At 41.1% G+C, this 21,039-nt stretch overlaps 1 protein-coding gene across 4 annotated transcripts in view; it reads right to left on the bottom strand.

Annotated features, from left to right (window-relative positions):
• The window catches only part of add1 (adducin 1 (alpha)), a 143,374-nt gene extending 122,561 nt beyond the window's left edge, over positions 1 to 20,813 (bottom strand). Inside the window, exon 1 of one of the 4 annotated variants that reach the window (XM_067982427.1) lies at positions 20,480 to 20,813. The gene's annotated coding sequence lies outside the window, so the exon portion shown is untranslated. Of the gene's footprint in view, positions 1 to 19,830; positions 19,881 to 20,479 lie in introns of those variants that run through there. The other 3 variants (XM_067982426.1, XM_067982430.1, XM_067982429.1) reach the window with 3 other exon arrangements.
• Between the last annotated feature and the right edge of the window lie 226 nt (positions 20,814 to 21,039).

Raw genomic sequence — 21,039 nt, 5'->3', positions numbered from 1 at the left:
AGTGATTTGAGTACATGGACACCCAAATCCTTTTGCTTTTGCACAGCTCCTAGTCTCACACCATTAAGAAATTATTCCGATTTGTCTTTCTCGAAACCAAAATGGATAACCTCACACTTCCCTGCATTGAATTCTATCTGCCATAGTTTTTGTCCTCTCACTTATTCGCGTTGTAACTTCCTACTCCTATCTACACAATTTACTGCATAAGGGTGAGGAAGGGAAATAGAATTTCAGCAAGCCACTAATCAAGATGAAGGACAATTTGCCAACTTAAACTCCCTCAGTCACCATCTGACAAAGCTGTTTTTCTCCCCTCCCTCCCCTTTATACTGTTAAAAACATGGCTATTGCAGATCAGTACTTAGAAACTGATTACAGCCCAAGAATTTTTCCATCTGTTTGCTACGTAACCCAAGAGGACATGCTAATTATCCAATGCTGATGGCTGCTCTCAGTAACTATTTAAAAAATCAAAGTCTTCACTTTGCAATCCGATTTTCACCAGGATCATGTTTATGTTGAACGTTAGAGCAATAAGCTGTGCAGGACCTTTACAGAGCTTGGAATTTTCCTTTAGCAAGTTCAACTTTAAATGGTATGAAACTAACAAAGCACACCAGACAGTTAAATGGTGTTGGTGAAAATGGCTAAATAGGATACTGGCTTTTACCCAACCTCAGCCATTTACATAGTTGCCAAGGGCAGGACATTGTCACAGTCAGATTTTTGCAAGCAAATAAAGTCTCATTTGAAACCTACTGCAATGAATAGTGCTGTATTCATCAGGGGGACAGAAAAAGCAGGAAGGGGACAAGAAAGCCCTCTCTTTCCCATTCCCCTCCCCCACCATCAGCTGCCCTTACAGCAGTGTTTCCCAAACTATTTTGGCTCCCGCCCCACAGTAGTGAAGATGAACACTCTTGCACGCCCTCCCCCCCACCATAAACGTAAACATTAAATATTTGTTGGTAACTTATAAAACAAAGTTCAATAAATAACAGTATAAAAATAAAACACACTGTTTTCCTACACTACAGGTCTTTATTGTAAAAGCAGTGTTTCCCAAAATGTGGGGCGTGCCCCCCGGCGCTCCAGCAAATGACCAATGGGTTGTGTGTATGGAGTGCCTCCCACACACACAGCCCATTGGTCATTTGCCAGAGCGACGTCATTGCCCTTAAGTGGAACTTCCCCGGTCACGAGTGGATTATCACAATCGAAGGCATTGTCCCAAACCGCTACACGTGTAGGGAGCACAGCAAAAGTGTTCACTTTGGGACACGCTTCAACATAGTTTCTTCTGAAAATATTTTATTTTTCCGACCTCTTCGCGTTCCCCCCCCCCCCCCCCCCCACTTTGGAACCTTTCCCATTCCCCCCCAGTTTGGGGAACACTGCCTTACAGAAAACAAAAATACATTCACTGAACAGTATATCTGCACTGTACCTACTCTACACCGAGTGCAGAGTTCGAAATACTGGATCTTCAGTAACTGGTATCAGAGCTGAAATTATTGGCTAGTTACTAGTCTTATGTCACAAACATGACCTTTCTCATTTGAAAACATGTATGAGTTAAATTTCAATATGAACATTTTTGAAATAAAGTAGTGATGTTTTAATAGATTTAAGGTTCATTGAAAAGATTACATTTTCCTATTTATATGCATAGTGAAGCAAACTCATTTGTACACATATCTTTCAACGTGCACGTGAAATAAGGATCTGCATCGATGAGTAGTATTAATGTGGAGAGGCATAGGTTCAATCCTTGATGAATTTCTAATCTGAGCCGTGCCATATGAGAAATGCCTAGCTGAGACTTAACCAGCTCCATCAATGGCTCAGCTGGTTAAGACAGTGAGTAGCTAAGCCATACAGATCAAGATGATCCCATGTCTAATCTCTGAGCTGTGCTGAGTTAGCTGGGGTAAGGCCGCTACATTCGACTTCAGTGACCCTGGATTAGGGAAGAGAGGAAACAAAACTAAAATTGGCCAGGGTTCATGCTCATCCAGAGATCCCTGCTGGAAATGCACTTATATAAATGGGAGGACAGAATCAGACTAACTATAGGTCCTCCTGTAATCGGATGGATGACCTACTTACATTCAGGGCTTAGGCTCTCTCACAAAAATGGCCATTTATGCAGGTTTCCAGAGGGTGGTCATCTTCGGATTGTACCTTAGCAAGGAGTTTATATCTATGGGGGAAAAGAAGGGGGAAGGGGTGTGGGGCAAGAGAAGGGAAAGAAAGGAGAGAAGAGAAAATTGAATTGACAGAAAAGATAAATAATAGGAATTTCTGATAGGAGGAGAAGAAATAAGGCAATTATTACCATGCTTTTCTGGTCTGAAGCTTCAGGAACAGTGTCACAGTTGGCATAACAGATATAATGGCAGCAGTGACGCCAGTTGCAGAAGATGCCAAGGAAACCTTATTAAAAGTGAAGCACTGATGTGCAAAATCTAGACAGTTTTCACATTAGAGGACATTAACATCATAGGGTAAATATTACTGGTAACTAAGTTATCATTTGAGCACTAGGTGTGCTCATATCAAATTGTTCTCTATTTTAACACGAGGTGTCAAATTTTGTTTTATTTTAAAGGGGTTAACACCTCACCTAATATAGCAAAGAGGAATGTGATACAAATGTGTTAAGTTTTTACATCACTGATAATATCACTAACAATTTCTGACAAAAATGTCTCCATGTGATGCAGAAAACTATCCGCTACTTCTTTATGGAGCACAAACAACTCAAGTTAATGTTAAGGTAAAAGTTATTGTAGTGTAAACATTTTAAAGTAAAACTTACAGTAAAATGAGCTGTAACATTTAATGTGTTTGAAGTGTTAAATCCTTATTAATGCTGCATGTTTATTTTGTGCTTGGTTTTGATTTTATCACAATAATAAAAACGGTATTGTGTAATCTGCATTTGCACCATGAAAATCCAGCAACATGGATAATCCAACAGGCGTTACAATAGAAAAAATAAGAGAAGAGAGAAGGAGGAAAAAGAGAGTAAAGAGAAAAGAGCTTGCATTTATGTAGTGCCTTTCAGGACCTCAATGTCCCAAAATGCCTTACAACCAATTAAGTACTCTTGAAGTGCACTCACTGATGTAATGTAGGGAAGTGCAGCAGCCACTTAGCACACAGCAAACTCCCAGAAATAGAAATGAGTTAAATGACCAGGTTTCTAGGTGGTGTATGTCGCAGGTTTGGGAGATACTGCTGAAGAAGTCTTGCCGAGTTGCTGCAGTGCATCCTGTAAATAGTACACAGTGCAGCCAAGGTACATCAATGGTGGATGTTTAAGCCAATGGATGGGGTTTTGATCAAGTGGACTGCTTTGTTCTGGATAGTTTCACAGTAGCGTGGACAAAAATGGACACCAAGTCAAAAAAGATAGTAGGAGAGGTGACCAAAAGCTAGGTTTAAGAGGTGAGTGTTAAGGAGGGCATGGAGGTTGAGAAGACGACTTGTTTAGGGAGTGAATTCCAGAGCTTGGAGCCTGAACTGCTAGAGGCATGGTCACCAATGGTGATGGGAAGGGGAACGCACAAGATGCCAGAGTCGGAGGAACAGAGTTCTTGGGGAGTTGTACAACTGAAGACAGTTACAGAAATAAGGAGTACCAAGGCCATGAGAATGCAAATTTTAAATTGGAGGCATTGGGGGACCAGGAGTCAATGAAGGTTAGAAAGGAAAGAGGTGATGAATCAGCAGGACTTGGTGCAGGATAGGATACGGGCAGCAGAGTTTTCGATTAGCTGCTGTTTACAGAGCTGGGAGGATGGGAGTCTAGAGGTAATAAATGCATGAATGAGAGTTTTCAGCAGCTCCATTAAAAGCACCATGTAAATGCCGTGACTCCAATCCCACACCAACGAGATTGACTCTTACCTGTACTCTGAAGTGGCTTAACAAGCCACTCATTTATATCAAAATGCTACAAAAATTAAGAATCAAGTCAGGCAGACCACTCAGTTGCAACACAGGCTCACGACTTCAGATCAAACATAGACAAGGAAACCTCTTGCAGATTATCACCTACCATCTTCCCTCAGCTGATGAATCAGTACTCCCCTATGTTGACCACCACTTGGAGGAAGCACTAAGGGTAGCAAGGACACAGGATGTACTCTGAGTGGGGGACTTTAACATCAATCAGCAAGAGTGACTTGGTAATACCACCAGTGACAGAGTCCTGAAGGACATAGTTGCCAGACTGGGTGTGCAGCTGGTGGTGAGAACCTGAATAACCGACTTGACCTCACCAATCTACCTGTCACATATCCACCTGTCCATGACAGCATTGGTAGGAATGACCAGCCCACAGCCATTGTGGAGACCAAGTCCCGTCTTCACACTGAGGACACCCTCCAACATATCATGTGGCACTACCATGCTAAGTAGTATAAATTAAGATCAGATCTAGCAGCTCAAAACTGGGCATCCATGAGCAGCAGCAGAATTGTATACCACAATATGTAACCTCATGGCCGGCATATCCCTTACTCCTCCATAACTATCAACCAGATGACAGCCTTATTTCTGTGTATTGCAAGATATTTAATAATTTGTACTTGTATGATACACCTCCTCTACAAACGCTTGTAAGTCCTTACAATCTAGTCATCCAATTCCTGTGACCAACAGATGACCGTCCCCTCCCCACTCCAAAAAGAATAAGCACAATTTAATTAGCAAACCAATTGTCTCATTTTACAACTATATTTGCAGGAAATGAGTTTTGAAATGTATTAATATCTTGAATTACTCTGCTCTCCTCACCACAAGGGTGGGGGGAGGGAAACCCGAGATGGACAAGTTAAAAGTATACTTGCTGCTTCCAGCATATTTTCTACAATAACTACCATGTGGTGCAGAAAAAAAAAGCATTCCACCAGGACTAAAATTGTGATGAGTGGTACCCTGATTTTATCCAATTCTAATTTAATTTTGGTCAACGGGTTTACATTTTATGTAATTAATTAAAATAAGTTGTTCATTACTAACCAGAAATATTCCAGGTTCAATTCCCAGTCTGTGCTGGGTTAACTGATCTCAGTTGGGGTGACAGGAGGGGCATAACACGATAGAATTCCTCATTAAGATGGAGAGTGGAGTAGTTGAATCCGCAACTATGGTCCTGAATCTAAATAAAGGAAATTATGAAAGTATGAGGTGCAAGTTGGCTATGATAGATTAGGGAACTTTACTAAAAGGGATAACGGCAGATAGGCAATGGCTAATATTTCAAGAACATGTGCAGGAATTACAACAATTATTCATTCCTGTTTGGCACAAAAATAAAACAGGAAAGGTGGCTCAACCGTGGCTTACAAAAGAAATTAGGGATAGTATTAGATCCAAAGAGGAGACATATAAAATTGCCAGAAAAAGCGGCAAGTCTGAGGATTGGGAGCAGTTTAGAATTCAGCAAAGGAGGACAAAGATTGATTAAGAGGGGAAAAATAGAGTATGAGAGTAAACTAGCAGGGAGCATAAAAACTGACTGTAAAAGCTTCTATAAATACGTCGAGAAAAAGATTAGTGAAGACATGTAGGTCCATTACAGTCAGAAATGGGGGAAATTATAATGAGGAACAAAGAAATGGCAGAACAATTAAACACATACTTTGGTTCTGTCTTCACAAAGGAGGATACAAATAACCTGCCAGAAATGTTAGGGAACCAAGGGTTTAGTGAGAGGGAGGAACTGAAGGAAACCAGTATTAGTAAAAAAAAGTGCTTGGGAAATTAATGGGGCTAAAGGCTGACAAATCCCCAGGGCCTGATAATCTACATCCCAGAGTACTAAAGGAAGTGGCCCTGGAAATAGTGGATGCATTGGTCATCATCTTCCAAAATTCTATAGACTCTGGAACAGTTCCTACAGATTGGAGGGTGGCAAATGTAACCCCACTATTTAAAAAAGGAGGGAGAGAAAAAACAGGGAATTACAGACCAGTTAGCCTAACATCAGTGGTGGGGAAAATGCTAGTGTCTATTATAAAGGATGTGATAACAGAACACTTGGAAGGCATTAACGGGATTGGACAAAGTCAGCATGGGTTTATGAAAGGGAAATAATGCATAACAAATCTACTGGAGTTTTTTGAGGATGTAACTAGAATAGATAGGGGAGAACCTGTGGATATGGTGTATTTGGATTTTCAGAAGGCTTTTGATAAGATCCCACACAAGAGGTTAATGTGCAAAATTAAAGCACATGGGATTGGGGGGAATATACCGGCACGGATTGAGAATTGTTTGACGGACAGGAAACAGAGTGTAGGAATAAACAGGTCTTTTTCCAGGTGGCAGGCAGTGACTAGTGGGGTACCGCAGGGATCAGTGCTTGGGCCCCAGCTATTCATAATATATATCAATGATTTGGATGAGGGAACTAAATGTATAATTTCCAAGTTTGCAGACGACACAAAACTGGGGTGGAATGTGAGCTGTGAGGAGGATGCAAAGAAGCTCCAATGTGATTTAGACAAGTTGGGTGAGTGGGCAAGAACATGGCAGATGCAGTATAACGTGGATAAATGTGAGGTTATCCACTTTGGTTGTAAAAACAAAGGCAGATTATCTGAATGGTGATAGATTGGGAAAAGGGGAGGTGCAACGAGACCTGGGTGTCCCTGTACACCAGTCGCTGAAAGCGAGCATTCAGGTGCAGCAAGCAGTTAGGAAGGAGAGTGATATGTTGGCCTTCATTGCAAGAGGATTTGAGTACAGCAACAGGGATGTCTTACTGCAGTTATACAGGACCATGGTGAGACCACATCTGGAGTATTGTGTGCAGTTTTGGTCTCCTTATCTGAGGAAGCTTGTCCTTGCCATGGAGGGAGTGCAACGAAGGTTTACCAGACTGATTCCTGGGATGGCAGGACTGATGTATGAGGAGAGATTGAGTCGACTAGGCCTATATTCACTAGAGTTTAGAAGAATGAGAGCTGATCTCATTGAAAACATATAAAATTCTAACAGGACTAGACAGACTAGATGCAGGGAGGATGTTCCCGATGGCTGGGGAGTCCAGAACCAGGGGTCACAGTCTCAGGATACGGAGTATGCCATTTAGAACCGAGATGAGGAGAAATTTCTTCACTCAGAGGATGGTGAACCTGTGGAATTCTCTACCACAGAGGCCAAGTCATTAGATGTATTTAAGAAGGAGATAGATATATTTCTTAATGCTAAAGGGATCAAGGGATATGGGGGAAAAGCAGGAACAGGGTACTGAGTTAGACGATCAGCCATGATCATTTTGAATGGCGGAGCAGGCCCGAAGGGCCTAATGGCCTACTCTTGCTCCTATTTTTTATGTTTCTATGTTTCATACAACTGGCCTCAGCAAGGGGATGGCAGAAATCTAACCTGGGATCCTATTTCTGACTGCTATCCCATGATCCCTGCTGGGAGTGCACACGTATGGATATCAGGTGAGGATAGACTCAGCTGTGAAGCACCCCATAACCAAATAGGTTTCCGACACTCACTGTCAAGGCTCACAAATGATACTGGGCCAAACCATTATTGGATAACGGTGTTCAGTTCTGCTCACCAAATAATGAAGAGGATATAAATGCACTGGAAAAGGTAAAGGCAAGGACACCAAATCTGATTCCAAGTCTAAAGAAAATGAACTACCAGGAATGATTGGAGAAACTCTATATTTAATTCTAGAAAGGTGGTGGTTAAGGAAAACCTCCACAAAAAAATCTAAAATACTACAAGGTTATAGATAATCCCAGAATATTCCTTCAAAGCAAACCAAGAAAGAACGAACAGACATGCATTGAAATTTGAGACATAAATTTAAGACAGATATCAGGAAGATTGTCTTTACTCTAAGGGTGACAAATGTTTGGAATAACCTACCAGGAAAGGGAGTAAAGAACATTGGGGATGTTCAAAATGCAATTGGATGCCAAATAGGGAGAGTTAGGGCATTAGAGGGGGATGAGCTTCAGTGGGGAAAATGGCCTTTTCTTGTGTGCTTTAAGAATGGTTACCTTGGGGAAAGTTCCAAAGGATGACTGAAGGTTATGGAACTGTACCTCAGCAATACATATTAGAGAGGAAGGAGGGGGAAGAAATGGGCAAGAAAAAAAAAATTACATATTTTACTTACGCACACACACTGTTTTCATTTATAAAATTAAAAAGTTGCTTTCAAAGTACATGCTACCGCTGCTGATGATTTTTCAATATATAGACTGCCAAAAAGCAAAAGGTAGGTGCTACTGAAACCTTTTGTTCAAAACAGTAATTCAAAAAGCAGAGCAGTGCCTAATGAGTAACAGAGGACCACTTTTAAGCGGCCACTGCTCCAGGAGGGCCCGCACAAGTCAAGTTCCACTAAATTGAAATAAGCCTGTGACAAAAGAATAGGGTATTGAATAAACAGGAATATCTCAGGCCCCTGTTATAGCTGGGTGATGAGTTTTAACTGATCCCCACTTACTCGGAAGGAAGCCTCTAGATTTATCATATACACATCCTCCATACAAAAAAAAATTTCCTCTTAGACTTCCTTCCATACCACATGGAATTGTCTATGGAACAAATGTAATGGAAACTAATCATCCCAACCAAAAGGGAGTCAGGATACTACAAGAGATATCAACTAGAATGTCTGCAAACCTACCAAAATTCCTCTATAGTTATAAGAATTGTGTGAGATCAAAGCATATTAGGAAAACAGTCAAAGCTTTCTATACTTTTAAAATATTATTGAATTACTGTTTTCTGGAATTGGTATACCACAGTCCCATGCATTACAACTCACAAGCTTGGAAGAATTTATGTTACAAGGCTGTTCAGTTCAAATAGTAAGCCCTCACTATCAAACTATTATATTTGAGGTTGACGCGAGTCCCGCATGGTGTGTTGCCTCCCTGGTGCCAGGATAAAGGACATCACGGAGAGGGTGAAGAACATACTGCTGGGGGGGGGGGGGGGGGGAGAAGCCAGAAGTCGAGGTCCTGGGGCTAGAGTTTCAGGAGCTAGGGAGGAAGTTAAAAAGCAGGACCTCAAAAGGGTAGTAATCTCTGGATTACTCCCAGTGCCACACGTGAGTACAGAAATAGGAAGATAAGGCAGGTTAATGCGTGGCTACAGACACGGTGCAGGAGGGAAGGCTTCAGAATCGTGGGAGATTGGGACCAGTTCTGGGGCAGGAGGGACCTGTTCAAGACAGATGGGTTGCACCTCAACAGAGCTGGGACCAATGTTCTCATAGGGAGTTTCACTAGTGCTGTGGCGGCGGCGGCGGGGGGGGGGGGGGTTAAAACTAATTTAGTAGGGGGATGGGCACCAGGTTGTAGCATTAGAAAGGAGAAACAAGGTGCACAGAGGATTGGGAGAGACAGATAGCACTAGAGTAAGGAATAATACAGTATTAGGTGGGATCAGACGAACAGAATACGAGAAGATCGAAAATAGGTTTAGGGTGCACGTGTGTAAACGCACGAAGTGTGGTAAATAAGGTTGGTGAGCTGCAGGCACAAATAGCTACATGGGAATATGATGTAATGGCGATAACAGAGACCTGGTTCAAAAAAGGGCAGGATTGGGTACTAAATATTCCTGGATACAAGGTGTTCAGGAAAGATAGGGAAGGAAAAAAAGGGAGGGGGGGGGGGGCAGTGACAGTACTGATTAAGGAGAATATTGCTGTGCTGGAGAGAGAGGATGTCCTGGAGGGGTCAAGGACAGAATCTATTTGGTTAGAGTTAAGAAACTATAGGAGGTGCCATTATGTTACTAGGTGTATTCTATAGGCCATCAACTAGTGGGAAGGATGTAGAGGAGCAAATTTGCAGGGAAATTACAGAGAGGTGCAAGAACTACAGGGCAGTGATAATGGGGGACTTCAACTATCCTAATATCGACTGGGATGGTAACAGTGTAAAGGGCAAAGAGGGGGATGAGTTTCTGAAGTGTGTTTAGGAGAACTTTCTTGATCAGTATGTTTCCAGCCCAAAGGGGAAGGAGGCATTGCTGGATCTTGTTCTGGGGAATGAGGAGAGCCAAGTGGAGCAAGTGTCAGTGGGGGAACATTTAGGGAACATTTAGGGAACAGCGATCATAGCATCATAAGGTTTCGATTAGTTATGGAAAAGGACAAGTAGCAATCTACAGTAAAAATACTTAATTGGAGGGTGGCCAATTTCAGTGGGTTGACAGCGGATCTGGCCCGGGTAAATTGGAATCGAAGATTGGCAGGTAAAACTGTAATTGAACAATGGGCGGCCTTTTGTAAAAAAAATTCATTCATGGGATGTGGGCGTCACTGGCACGGCAAGCATTTATTACCCATCCCTAATTGCCCTTGAGACGGTGGTGGTGAGCCGACTTCTTGAACCACTGCAGTCCTGTGGGAGAACAGTCACCACACGGACTGCAGCGGTTCAAGAAGGCGGCTCACCACCACCTTCTCGAGGGCAATTAGGGATGGGCAATAAATGCTGGCTTTGCCAGCGACGCCCACATCCCGTGAACGAATGAAAAAAAAAGTCCATGTGGTGGAAGTTCTTCCATTTAAAGAGGAGATGGTTCGGGTACATTCCCACGAGGGAGAAAGGTAGGGCAACTAAAGCCAGAGCTCCCTGGATGATGAAAGAGATAGAGAGTAAGATGAAGCAGTAAAAGGGGACGTATGAGAGATGTCAGGTTGATAATACAAGTGAGAACCAGGACGAATATAGAAAGTACAGAGAAGTGGAAAAAGGAAATAAAGAGGGGCAAAAAGAGAATATGAGAATAGACTGACTAACTAGGCTAACATAAAAGGGAATCCAAAAGTCTTCTATAGGCATATAAATAGTAAACGGGTAGTAAGAGGAGGGGGGCATGGCTGAGGTACTAAATGAGTACTTTGTATCTGTCGTTACCAAGGAAGAAGATGCTGCCAAAGTCACAGTAAAAGGGGAGGTAGTTTAGATACTGGATGGGGTGAAAATTGATAAAGGAGGTACTAGAAAGGCTGACTGTGCTTAAAGTAGATAAGTCACTGGGTCCGGGTGGGATGCATCATAGGTTGCTGAGGGAAGTAGGGGTGAAAATTGCAAAGGTGCTGGCCATAATCTTCCAACCCTCCTTAGATACGGGGGTGGCGCCAGAGGACTGGAGAATTGCAAATGTTACACCCTTGTTCAAAAAAGGGTGCAAGGATAAACCCAGCAACTACAGGCCAGTCATTTTAAACTCGATGGTTGGGAAGCTTTTAGAAACGATAATTCGGGACAAAATTAATAGTCACCTGGACAAGTGTGGATTAATAAAGGAAAGCCAGCACAAATTTGTTAACGGCAAATCATGTTTAACTAACTTGATTGAGTTTTTTGATGAGGTAACAAGAGAGGGTCGATGAGGGCAATGCGGTTGATGTTGTCTATATGGACTTTCAAAAGGCGTTTGATAAAGTACAACATAATAGTCTGGTCAGCAAAATCGAAGCCCATGGAATAAAAGGGTCAGTGGCAGCATGGATACGAAATTGGCTAAGTGATAGGAAACAGAGTATTGGTGAGCGGTTGTTTTTCGGACTGGAGGAAGATATATAGTGGTGATCCCCAGGGGTCGGTATGAGGACACACACACACACACACACACACACAACACAAAACTTGGAAGTGTAGTAAGCAGTGTGGAGGGTAGTAATTCAGGAAGATATAGACAGGCTGTGGAATGGGCAGACAGACAGACATGGCAGGTGAAATTTAATGCAGAGATGTGCGAAGTGATACATTTTGGTAGGAAGAACGAGGAGTGGCAATATAAACTAAATGGTACAATTCTAAAGGGGGTGCAAGAGAGACCTTGGGGATCATGTGCACAAATCTTTGAAGGTGGCAGGACAGGTTGAGAAAACGGTTATAAAAATGTACAGGATCCTGGGCTTTATAAATAGAGGCATAGAGTACAAAAGCAAGGAAGTTATGTTGAACCTTTATAAAACACTGGTTTGGCCACAACTGGAGTATTGTGTCCAATTCTGGGCACCACACTTTAGGAAGGATGTGAAAGCCCTAGAGAGGGTGTAGAAAAGATTTATTAGAACGGTTCCAGGGATGAGGGGCTTCAGTTACATGGATAGACTGGAGAAGCTGGGGTTGTCCTCCTTACAGCAGAGAAGGTTGAGAGGAGACTTGATAGAAGTGTTCAAGATCATGACAGGTTTAGATAAAAGTAAATAAAGAGAAACTGTTCCAGAGGACACAGATTTAAGGTGATTGGCAAAAGAACCAAAGGCACAGTGAGAAAAAAACTTTTAAAAAAAACGCAATGAGTAGTTATGATCTGGAATGCAGTGCCTGAAAAGGGTGGTGGATGCAGATTTAACTGTGGCTTTCAAAAATGAATTGGATAAATATTTGAAGGGAAAAAATTTGCAGGGCTACAGGGAAAGAACAGGGGAATGGGACGAACTGGATTGCTCTTGCAAAGAGGCACTGGCTCGATGGACCGAATGGCCTCCTTCTGTGCTGTACCAATTCCATGATTCGAGTTTGAGTAGTAAGCATGGAGTCAGGACAGTGTAGCAGCACATTTACACTTCCAAAAATTTTGAATAAGGATAAATCGATAAACATTATTAGGAACATCAGCTTGCAAAAAACTTTGGAATGGATTTTTTTTTACTGCCAGCATTTCTTGAGTCTGTTATTTGTAGTTGTCAAACAGCTGCAATGAAGGCAAAAGGTGGGCGTTATAATGCTTTTTTAAAATTAAAAATTCTAAGCCCAAACCTCAATTCAATTTTTTAAACAAAAAGTGAAAACTGAAATACCAAGATAAGCATTTAAATCACTGGTGAAAAAAAAATTAACAGCTACATATGTAAATCATTATAGTTCCCAGCATGCTTATTTGGAAAAGGAAGTCACATATATAAAATTTAATTGGTTCTAATAAGTGCAACTTACTTAGGCATTTTGTTTGGTTCAAACAAGAAACGGAGGTAGTGAATCAATTTATGGAGACACACAATGCAAGTAATATCTCCAGTTTAAAATATAAAAGCATTTTAAATTTTTTACAGCAATGAAGTGTTAGGTTATGGATCTGGATGTCTAAAGCTAAGTGTTCTTACTTTAGACCCAATTCCATATATTTGGCTAAGAAAAGCCTTGAGTTTAAACCTTTAATCCTTACTTACATGCTTTCTCTACTGTGTTGCTACTTTGCATTTGAAATTAAATTTATGTTGAAAAAAATTGCTACCACACAAAGGCACTGAAATTACATCAGTTACATACAATCTGTTAAAAAGTGCCAAAAAATAAACCAATAACTTTAAATTGAACCAGTGGCAGCAAAAGGTCACAACATAGCCAGATAACTGACAAGATATTGTATCTATATAGCCTAAGCCATCATAATAGGCCATTTTACACAATATGACAATGGTACTGGCCATCAAATCTGTAACAAATGCAGAAACAGTTAAACCCAATGGAAGAAAACACCCTGAAGCAATTTCTTGCAGATGACTTTTGATGACTACAAAAGAAACATTAACTCAATTCCTCCAGACCACACTTAACAACGTTCCACTCACTATTCTATTCGACGTTTATGCAGAATCAGGAAGTTGAAAGAAAATGGCATTAGTAGTGAACAAGTTCAGTAATAATGGATATTTACAATTTTCAAAATGTCTATAAAACATGAAAGCAGAAAAAGTCCTTGATTACAGTAAGCACAGATTTGTTCTGAATTTAAAACATTTCAAATACTGTACATTGGTAATCAAATTACACGAATTAATAAACATACTCATCCATTGCTGCCATCCTTCTTACCCAGGGTGAATTAGAGGTCACTAAGACTGATTTATGCAATAATGGATTAAAATGTTTTTAATGCAAATATAAATTTCACTTTTCAGTTCTTTCAGACTTCAAAAAAAAACTGCTATTCAGGAACTCAGAAAATTAATAAAAGCTACCTCCCAAAAAACCTTAATAGCCCAACATGTATTCCTTTATTCTGAAAGAACAAAAATGGTTTTACATAAATATGTCATTTGCACTCATGACCAAAATCTCAAAAACAATACTTCCAAAGAGTATAATTTTGTTTTGCCAGCATATATGCAGTAGTCATGATAGCGCAGTTATTTGGTCTCTATTATTCATTAAAGTAGTTCTGTTGAACATTTACTGTACACACCAAAACTAGTAAATAATCTGGCAGCCCTTCTCCTACGCTTGTGCATGCATGCAAAATGTATGAAGCTGATAGCAGCCAGAAAGGCAAAATTAAAATCCTTTTATACAAGGATTTTAAGAGTGAAATCCAATATTTGCATCTGAAATAGAAGTGAACGTGGTGGTTTCTAAAAGTAAAACATTTTCTGCAATGCTAATAACAAATTTAGTGTGCAAACTCACTGTACATTCAGTTCACTGCTACTGCCATTATCAGTATCTGATTTAAATACATTAACCATATACAGACAAAAAGACAGTGTAAATCAATTAGTAAAATATTGTTTTCCCCAATTCATACAGAGGCAGAAGAGAACATTCAAAACTTCAATCAACACATCGAATGTTAACCTCTAAACTGGACTTTCTAAGGTCACTGCCAGAATAAAAATACTGCACTTGGGGAAAGCATGAAGGAAGAGAGACAGCATTTACAGCACACTCTACCTCCAGATGTCATATCAAACAAGGTTAGAGAATGTTAATTTTAAAGGCAAATCACAAGCCTGATGATAATACTGATGAATAATGCCACTACACATACATACATATACACACACACGAACTATTAGAAAAGGTCAGTCTGATCACACTTGAGAAAAATAAACAAATCGATTAGACTTTGGAGCCTTAAAAGGGATACACATCAACACTTTTAAAGCAGAATGTTGCATTGTGTTTTACATTGTATAGTGTTCCTGTTCTCAAGTTACTACAGATATAAGGGGTTATACTCAAAATCTACTCCAATATTATCGTAATTTTACAATATGTGCTTTAGTACTATATAGGAGATCAAGTAACATTAGACCATTGCCCTGAACTTTGGGAAGTGGAAAACAAAGCACAAGCACACAAGGGCACTCCAACTTGAAGGACAAGTAATCTATTCATCATTTAGCAAAAAGCAACACTGATAAACGGATCACTGATTTTCATCAATTCCAAAGTACACCTACTTGAGTTGTAACTACTAAAATAGCACACATATGAGTTACTAGGTTTACAATTTCACTATATGCACAACTCTCAATCCAAAATTAAAAGGTGTTAGATCTAATACACAACTGTAGCATCATACCTCAAAGATGTTATGCATCCATAGGGTGAAAACTCAGGACTGGTTGAAATAACCATTATCTGCCATATTAACCGCCAGAAATCATCAACCAGCACAAATCCAAATTACTCAATTTGTTTTCCAAGACTATTATTCACAAACCGAACATACAAAACCAATCAGATCTCTGGGGAAAAAAAACTGTCCTTTCGGCAACCATGTAGCTTTTCAAGTCATTGCCTTAAATTTAACTTTTAGACTTGTATATACATAATAAACAAAAAAATTCTCAAAGCCATAAACCTAAGCCATAAACCTTAACCATAAACCTATTTTATCTTAGAAATCCCTGTAATAACGTTCCTTCACATAGACCCGCCATGTTCTCTGCAGCCAGAGATTCTACCAGGGCTTTCTTGCCAATATTTCCCATGTTCTGAACATGCTCCAACTCAGTTTGCAACCTATGACAATTAGGAGACTGCCATTTTTATGCCTTACAAAATCTCACTCTGCTGTTGCAATGTTAGTGTAGCCCAAATATTTATTCTTGAATTTTTTTTTAAACTACCAAAAGAATAAAATCTGGGCTGAACTGTAGTAAAGTGAACAGCAGGCATTGTTCAGCCTATAACCAAGCAGAGTTTGGCCTAAAATGAGTCCGGCGTAGGGGATCTTGTGAGACATTCGGGATAGCAGCTATAATAGAGACTGTTGGGAACTAGATATGTGACTGATCTGAATAAATGATGTTTTTTTTATTGCTGGGTAAGTTATCTGAATGTTTTAAAGATAACACCTATCAGAAGCAAAACTATAACATGCAGAAACTCTTGACTTTTTATTTCAGCAGTGATCTTGTTTGCTCCTAGCTTCAGTTTTGATCTCAGACCTACACTATGCCCATCCTAAGTACTAAACGTTGCTCCTCCCAGGTAGCAATAATTAATGCAATAATTCAGACACTCCAAAACAATATTGAGAAGTAAAACTGTATCTTATCAATAAAAATTATATACAATAAACTGTAGCTCAGTATCAGTTAACAACTTGCATTTATATAGAACCTTTAACGTAGTAAAACGTCCCAAGGAGCTTCACAGGAGCATTACCAAACAAAATTTGATAACAAGCCACATAGAGATATTAGGACATATGACCAAAAGCTTGGTTAAAGAGGTAGGTTTATAGGAGCATAGAGAGGAAGAGAGGCGGAAAGGTTTATTGAGGGCTTAGGGCCTAGACAGCTGAAGGCACGGCCGCCAACAGTGCAGCAATTAAAATCAGGGATGCGCACGACGGCAGAATTGGAGGAGTGCAGAGATCGCGGAGGGTTGTAGGGCTGGAGGAGTTTACAGAGATAGGGAGGTGCGAGGTCATGGAAAGGTTTGAAAGCAAGGATGAGAATTTTAAAAAAAATTGAGGTGTTGCCGGACCGGGAGCCAATTTAGGTCAGTGAACACAGGGGTGATGGGTGAATGGGACTTGGTGCGAGTTAGGAAATGCGCAGCAGAGTTTTGGATGAGCTCAAGAATATGGAGGGTGGAAGATGGAAGGCCGCCAAGAGAGCATTGGAATAGTCAAGTATAGAGTTAATAAACAGAGACAGTATTAATATAGCTGGAGCTACAACCCTGGCCCCTTTCCCTTCCTATTCTGGTTCCAGCCTCACAGTCCCTCCTGAACAAGGCCTGGCCCTCAGCTTTCTCATGAAGTTAACAGACCCCAGCCAAGCATTTAACCCTCCTCTCCCCCCATTCCCATTGGATTTGGAGTCCTACGTGACTTGAGAAGAAAAGGTCAGAGCATATAACATATAGAAAAAGAGACAGAGAAAGGCAGAGAAGGAATCAGCATGGCATGCAGAGTACACGAAAGTGGGAGAAACAGATAGGCAGTGGCAAAGTGTATTAGTGGCGTACAGAGGAGTCAGAGAGAAGACACAAATAGGGAGGGGTGAAGAGTGAAAGTCAGAGACAAACATATATCAAAACAATGGAAATGTGCAAAACGAAGCGACACACAGCAGGGGAAGATCCACCAGTCAGTGTGTATGAAATAAGTTACAAGTTTCCCTTTACCTCTTACTCAGGCAAATGCACAGAATGACAACCTCTTCTGAGAGATGAAAACAATCTAGTAATTGAAGCCTGCGACCTTCAATTCGGATCAAAATACCATAGTCAATATATTAAAAAATTATCTTGTTTCTGTATCCAATGTGATAGTTAAATACTGTAACACGGTCAACTTGGCAGCAAGCAAAAACAGAGTTCTATAGCAAACCCTAGTAAGCCTGTATTTTGTCTAGCTGACTGAGCTAAAAAGATTAAGCCTAAAGCTGCATACAACCATCTGCTAAAGGCAACTATTGACTGAATTATCTGATCAACTATACTGATGGTGCAACATTAATTCATAAATAAATTCTACAAATTGCATTTTATAACTAAATATAAAGTTAGTAACTAAAACAAAACATAAATCACAACAATTCTTTTCAATATTTTGAAAGCAATATTGAGGTCTTTTGGGTTCAATTGTTTAAATGTGTTCTTAAAACTAAAATTATTAGAGCTTACAGCTGCAAACAATTTTGTTACAGCCAAGTTCCATTATTTTCAACTGACTGCAGATGCGTTAACATGGTCGATCCCCTTATATAAATAAGTTGAGGGGGAAAAAAAAAAGTCAATGCATAGGGGAGGGTGAGGACGGAGAATTACGAACTTAACCTATAAACGAATAAGGCACTTGGCCCATATCCGAAATCATTTCAAATGGTCAAACTGTTCTTTTGTAGCTGATTTCACAACTTTGGAATCCTTCCCATGTAGACCATCTGGTCCATGCGAATCGCTTCAAACACAGGGCCTGCAAATCGGATTCCAGCAGGAAAGTTACAAATTTTAAGTGGTCATCACATTAATGTAACTGTGAAAGCTGGAGCACTGTCTTGCAGCTTCAAAGCAAGAAATACTGTACGAGCCAATACTTGAACATTTTTATCTGTCTCAAACACAAAATCCAATTCCTCCTTAGCCCATATCTAAGTCTATACAATCCAGAAACAAATGGAACTACTGTAACAATTTACTGATAAAGGTGAAGCCATCATGCTGAAGATATATAGTGCTCTGATCAGGCCACACCTTGAATCATGTGTTCAGTTCTGGTCACCGAGGTACGAGCGGAACATTCAAGCCTCAGAAGCAGTATAGAGATAGCCCAGGAAGCATTACCTACTGTCCACAGACTGGATTATGAAGAAAGGTTAGAAAAATTCAGAGTCTTCAGTCTTAAAAACAGGTCAATGAGATAGGACCTTACAGATAGTAAATGGAATAGAAAAGATTAACCCTGAGCAATAGTTCAAAATAAGCCCCACTGCAAGACAGGGTAAACTATTAAAAGGCAAGTTGAAGATTGCTGTCAGAAAGCACTTCTTCATGCAGCATCATTAATACCTGGAATGGTCATCCTGATCAGGTAACAGAGGCAAAAACTCTGGACATTTTTCAAGAGGCAGTTAGATGCTGTGATGAGGGGGGGGGGGGGGGGGGCAGAGGTTTCCTTAGGATGTGCAAAATGCATCAAATGGCCTCCCGCGTTCTGTAATTATTATTAAAAGTCACAGACTTTTTTTGCCTGACCTACATTGGCTCCCAGTCCAGGAGCGCCTTGATTTTAAAATTCTCGTCCTTGTTTTCAAATCTCTCCATAGCCTCGCCCCTCCCTATCTCTGTAATCTCCTCTAGCCCTCCAACCCTCCAAGATCTCTGGGCTCCTTCAAGTTTTGCCTCTTGCGCATCCCCGATTTTAAAATCACTCCACCATTGGCGGCTGTGCCTTCAGCTGCGTAGGCCCTAAGCTCTGAAATTCCCTCCCTAAAACTCCGCCTCGCTCTCCCCCTTTAAGACGCTCATTAAAACCTACCTCTTAGACCAAGTTTTTGGTCATCTGGGCTAATACATACGTCCTAATGTGGCTCACTGTCAAATTGTGTTCAATAACGCTCCCGAGGAGTGCCTTGGGATGTTTTACTACATTAAAGGCGCTATATAAATGTAAGTTGTTGTTGTGGGGGGGGGGGGGGGGAAAGAAGAGGAGAAGGAAGGGAAAGGAACTAATATCAAGCCATTTTCTTATTTTGGGATTACTCTCAACATAACCTCACTCATCTGATAATCATTCTCTGGTTATCCAAGGCCAATAATGGTCCCACCCACTGAAGTACATGGTACTGTGCATCCCCCACCCCCATCTTATTCATATTAATGACAATGTCCAGCGTCAGTCAGGACTGCCACTCAGACCCGAAAGACCAAAAATATGAAGCAAACCTCATCCCAGGGGCCCTTACATACACACACTGCACTAAAGCATAGAAATTACATTGACAGATCATCAGTGATGCTAAACCTTATAAACAGAAACATTCAATCAAATGTATTTAGTCAATAATATTTAGCAATGACAAACCAGAATACATAGACAGATCATACAAACTAACAGCATTACCTCGAAACCAGAAAATGCAGTTGGGGTGAATTGCGAAAACGTAAAATGCAAGGGCACCGTCTCTTCGACTTCTCTGCCTCTGAATCTCCTCGATTAAAGAGTTACTAATCATATACTCCGTAAGATCTACAAGGCTTTTATTTTTCCTCCCCCTCCTGGATGGCAACAACTACTAAATCGCGATTATGTTTATCTACCTCGTACACCCTGTCATATTTCATAATGCAGTAATCCAATTTACTGACACACGCATACAATACAAACCAGAGGACACAAGACAGGATGCAGCAGCAGGGTAGTTGTGTGTGTGGGTTTTTTTTTTCATGCAAATAAGTTCAAAAAATAAATTGCTTTTTGCACGAAGCTAAGTAACCGTAGTGGTGGTGAGGGGAAAATGCAGCATTACCCGGGGAGGGGAGGGAGGAGTAATGGATGTTAACAGTACATAGCAATTGAATCGATTCAGAATAAGGTTCACAGCTCGAAATAAAACCAACACAGAAGATCCATCGAGACAGAGATAATAACATCACCTAAACACACGGACGCTCAGCTCCAGCGGCCGTCAGCTTGCTCGCTGCAGCAGCCCAGCCGCCGGATTTACATTTGACCACAACCCGCTTGCTCGGCCCTCGCTGCAGCTTCTTACCTTTCCAACGTGAGAAATGCCGCGATTCTTTATTTGAGGTGACTTGGTGGTTTTTGTATTTATTTTTTTCATATACGAGAGGAGAGAAGGAGGGGGGTGTGAGGGGGGGGGGGGAATATTATTTTTCTTTTCTCCCTAAGACACCCCGAGCTGCCCCGTCTTCTTTCTTATTTTTTCTCTCTCTCTCTCTTATCACCCCCCTCCTCCTCCTCTTTTAACTCCGCCTCTCTACTACAAACAGGCTGACATGGGTGCGGCGACAGCGGCTCAAGAGGAAGGCGACGACGACGACGACGACAACGCAGACGGCTAATCGCTAACATCGTCCTCTCTCATTGGACCGGGAAGCTGCATAGGGGCGGGAGGGGGGGGGGGGGGAGGTGCGACTGTAAGTTTTCTTTTAAGATGCGTTAATTTCATTGGTCAGATTCCTGCACTATTCTCGCCCCTCCCCGCCGATTGCGCGACGCCGATTGACCCCCCCCCTTCTGCGCGTGCGCGCGCGCGCCCCACACACACACACACACCACACACACACGCGCGACGGTCTGGCGCGCGCG

This window comes from Heptranchias perlo, chromosome 4 (genome assembly GCF_035084215.1).
Source record: "Heptranchias perlo isolate sHepPer1 chromosome 4, sHepPer1.hap1, whole genome shotgun sequence".
In the NCBI taxonomy this organism is placed as follows: Eukaryota; Metazoa; Chordata; class Chondrichthyes; order Hexanchiformes; family Hexanchidae; genus Heptranchias; species Heptranchias perlo.
The sequence above is the reverse complement of the archived record's forward strand: the minus strand, read 5'-3'. Positions and strand labels throughout refer to the sequence as shown.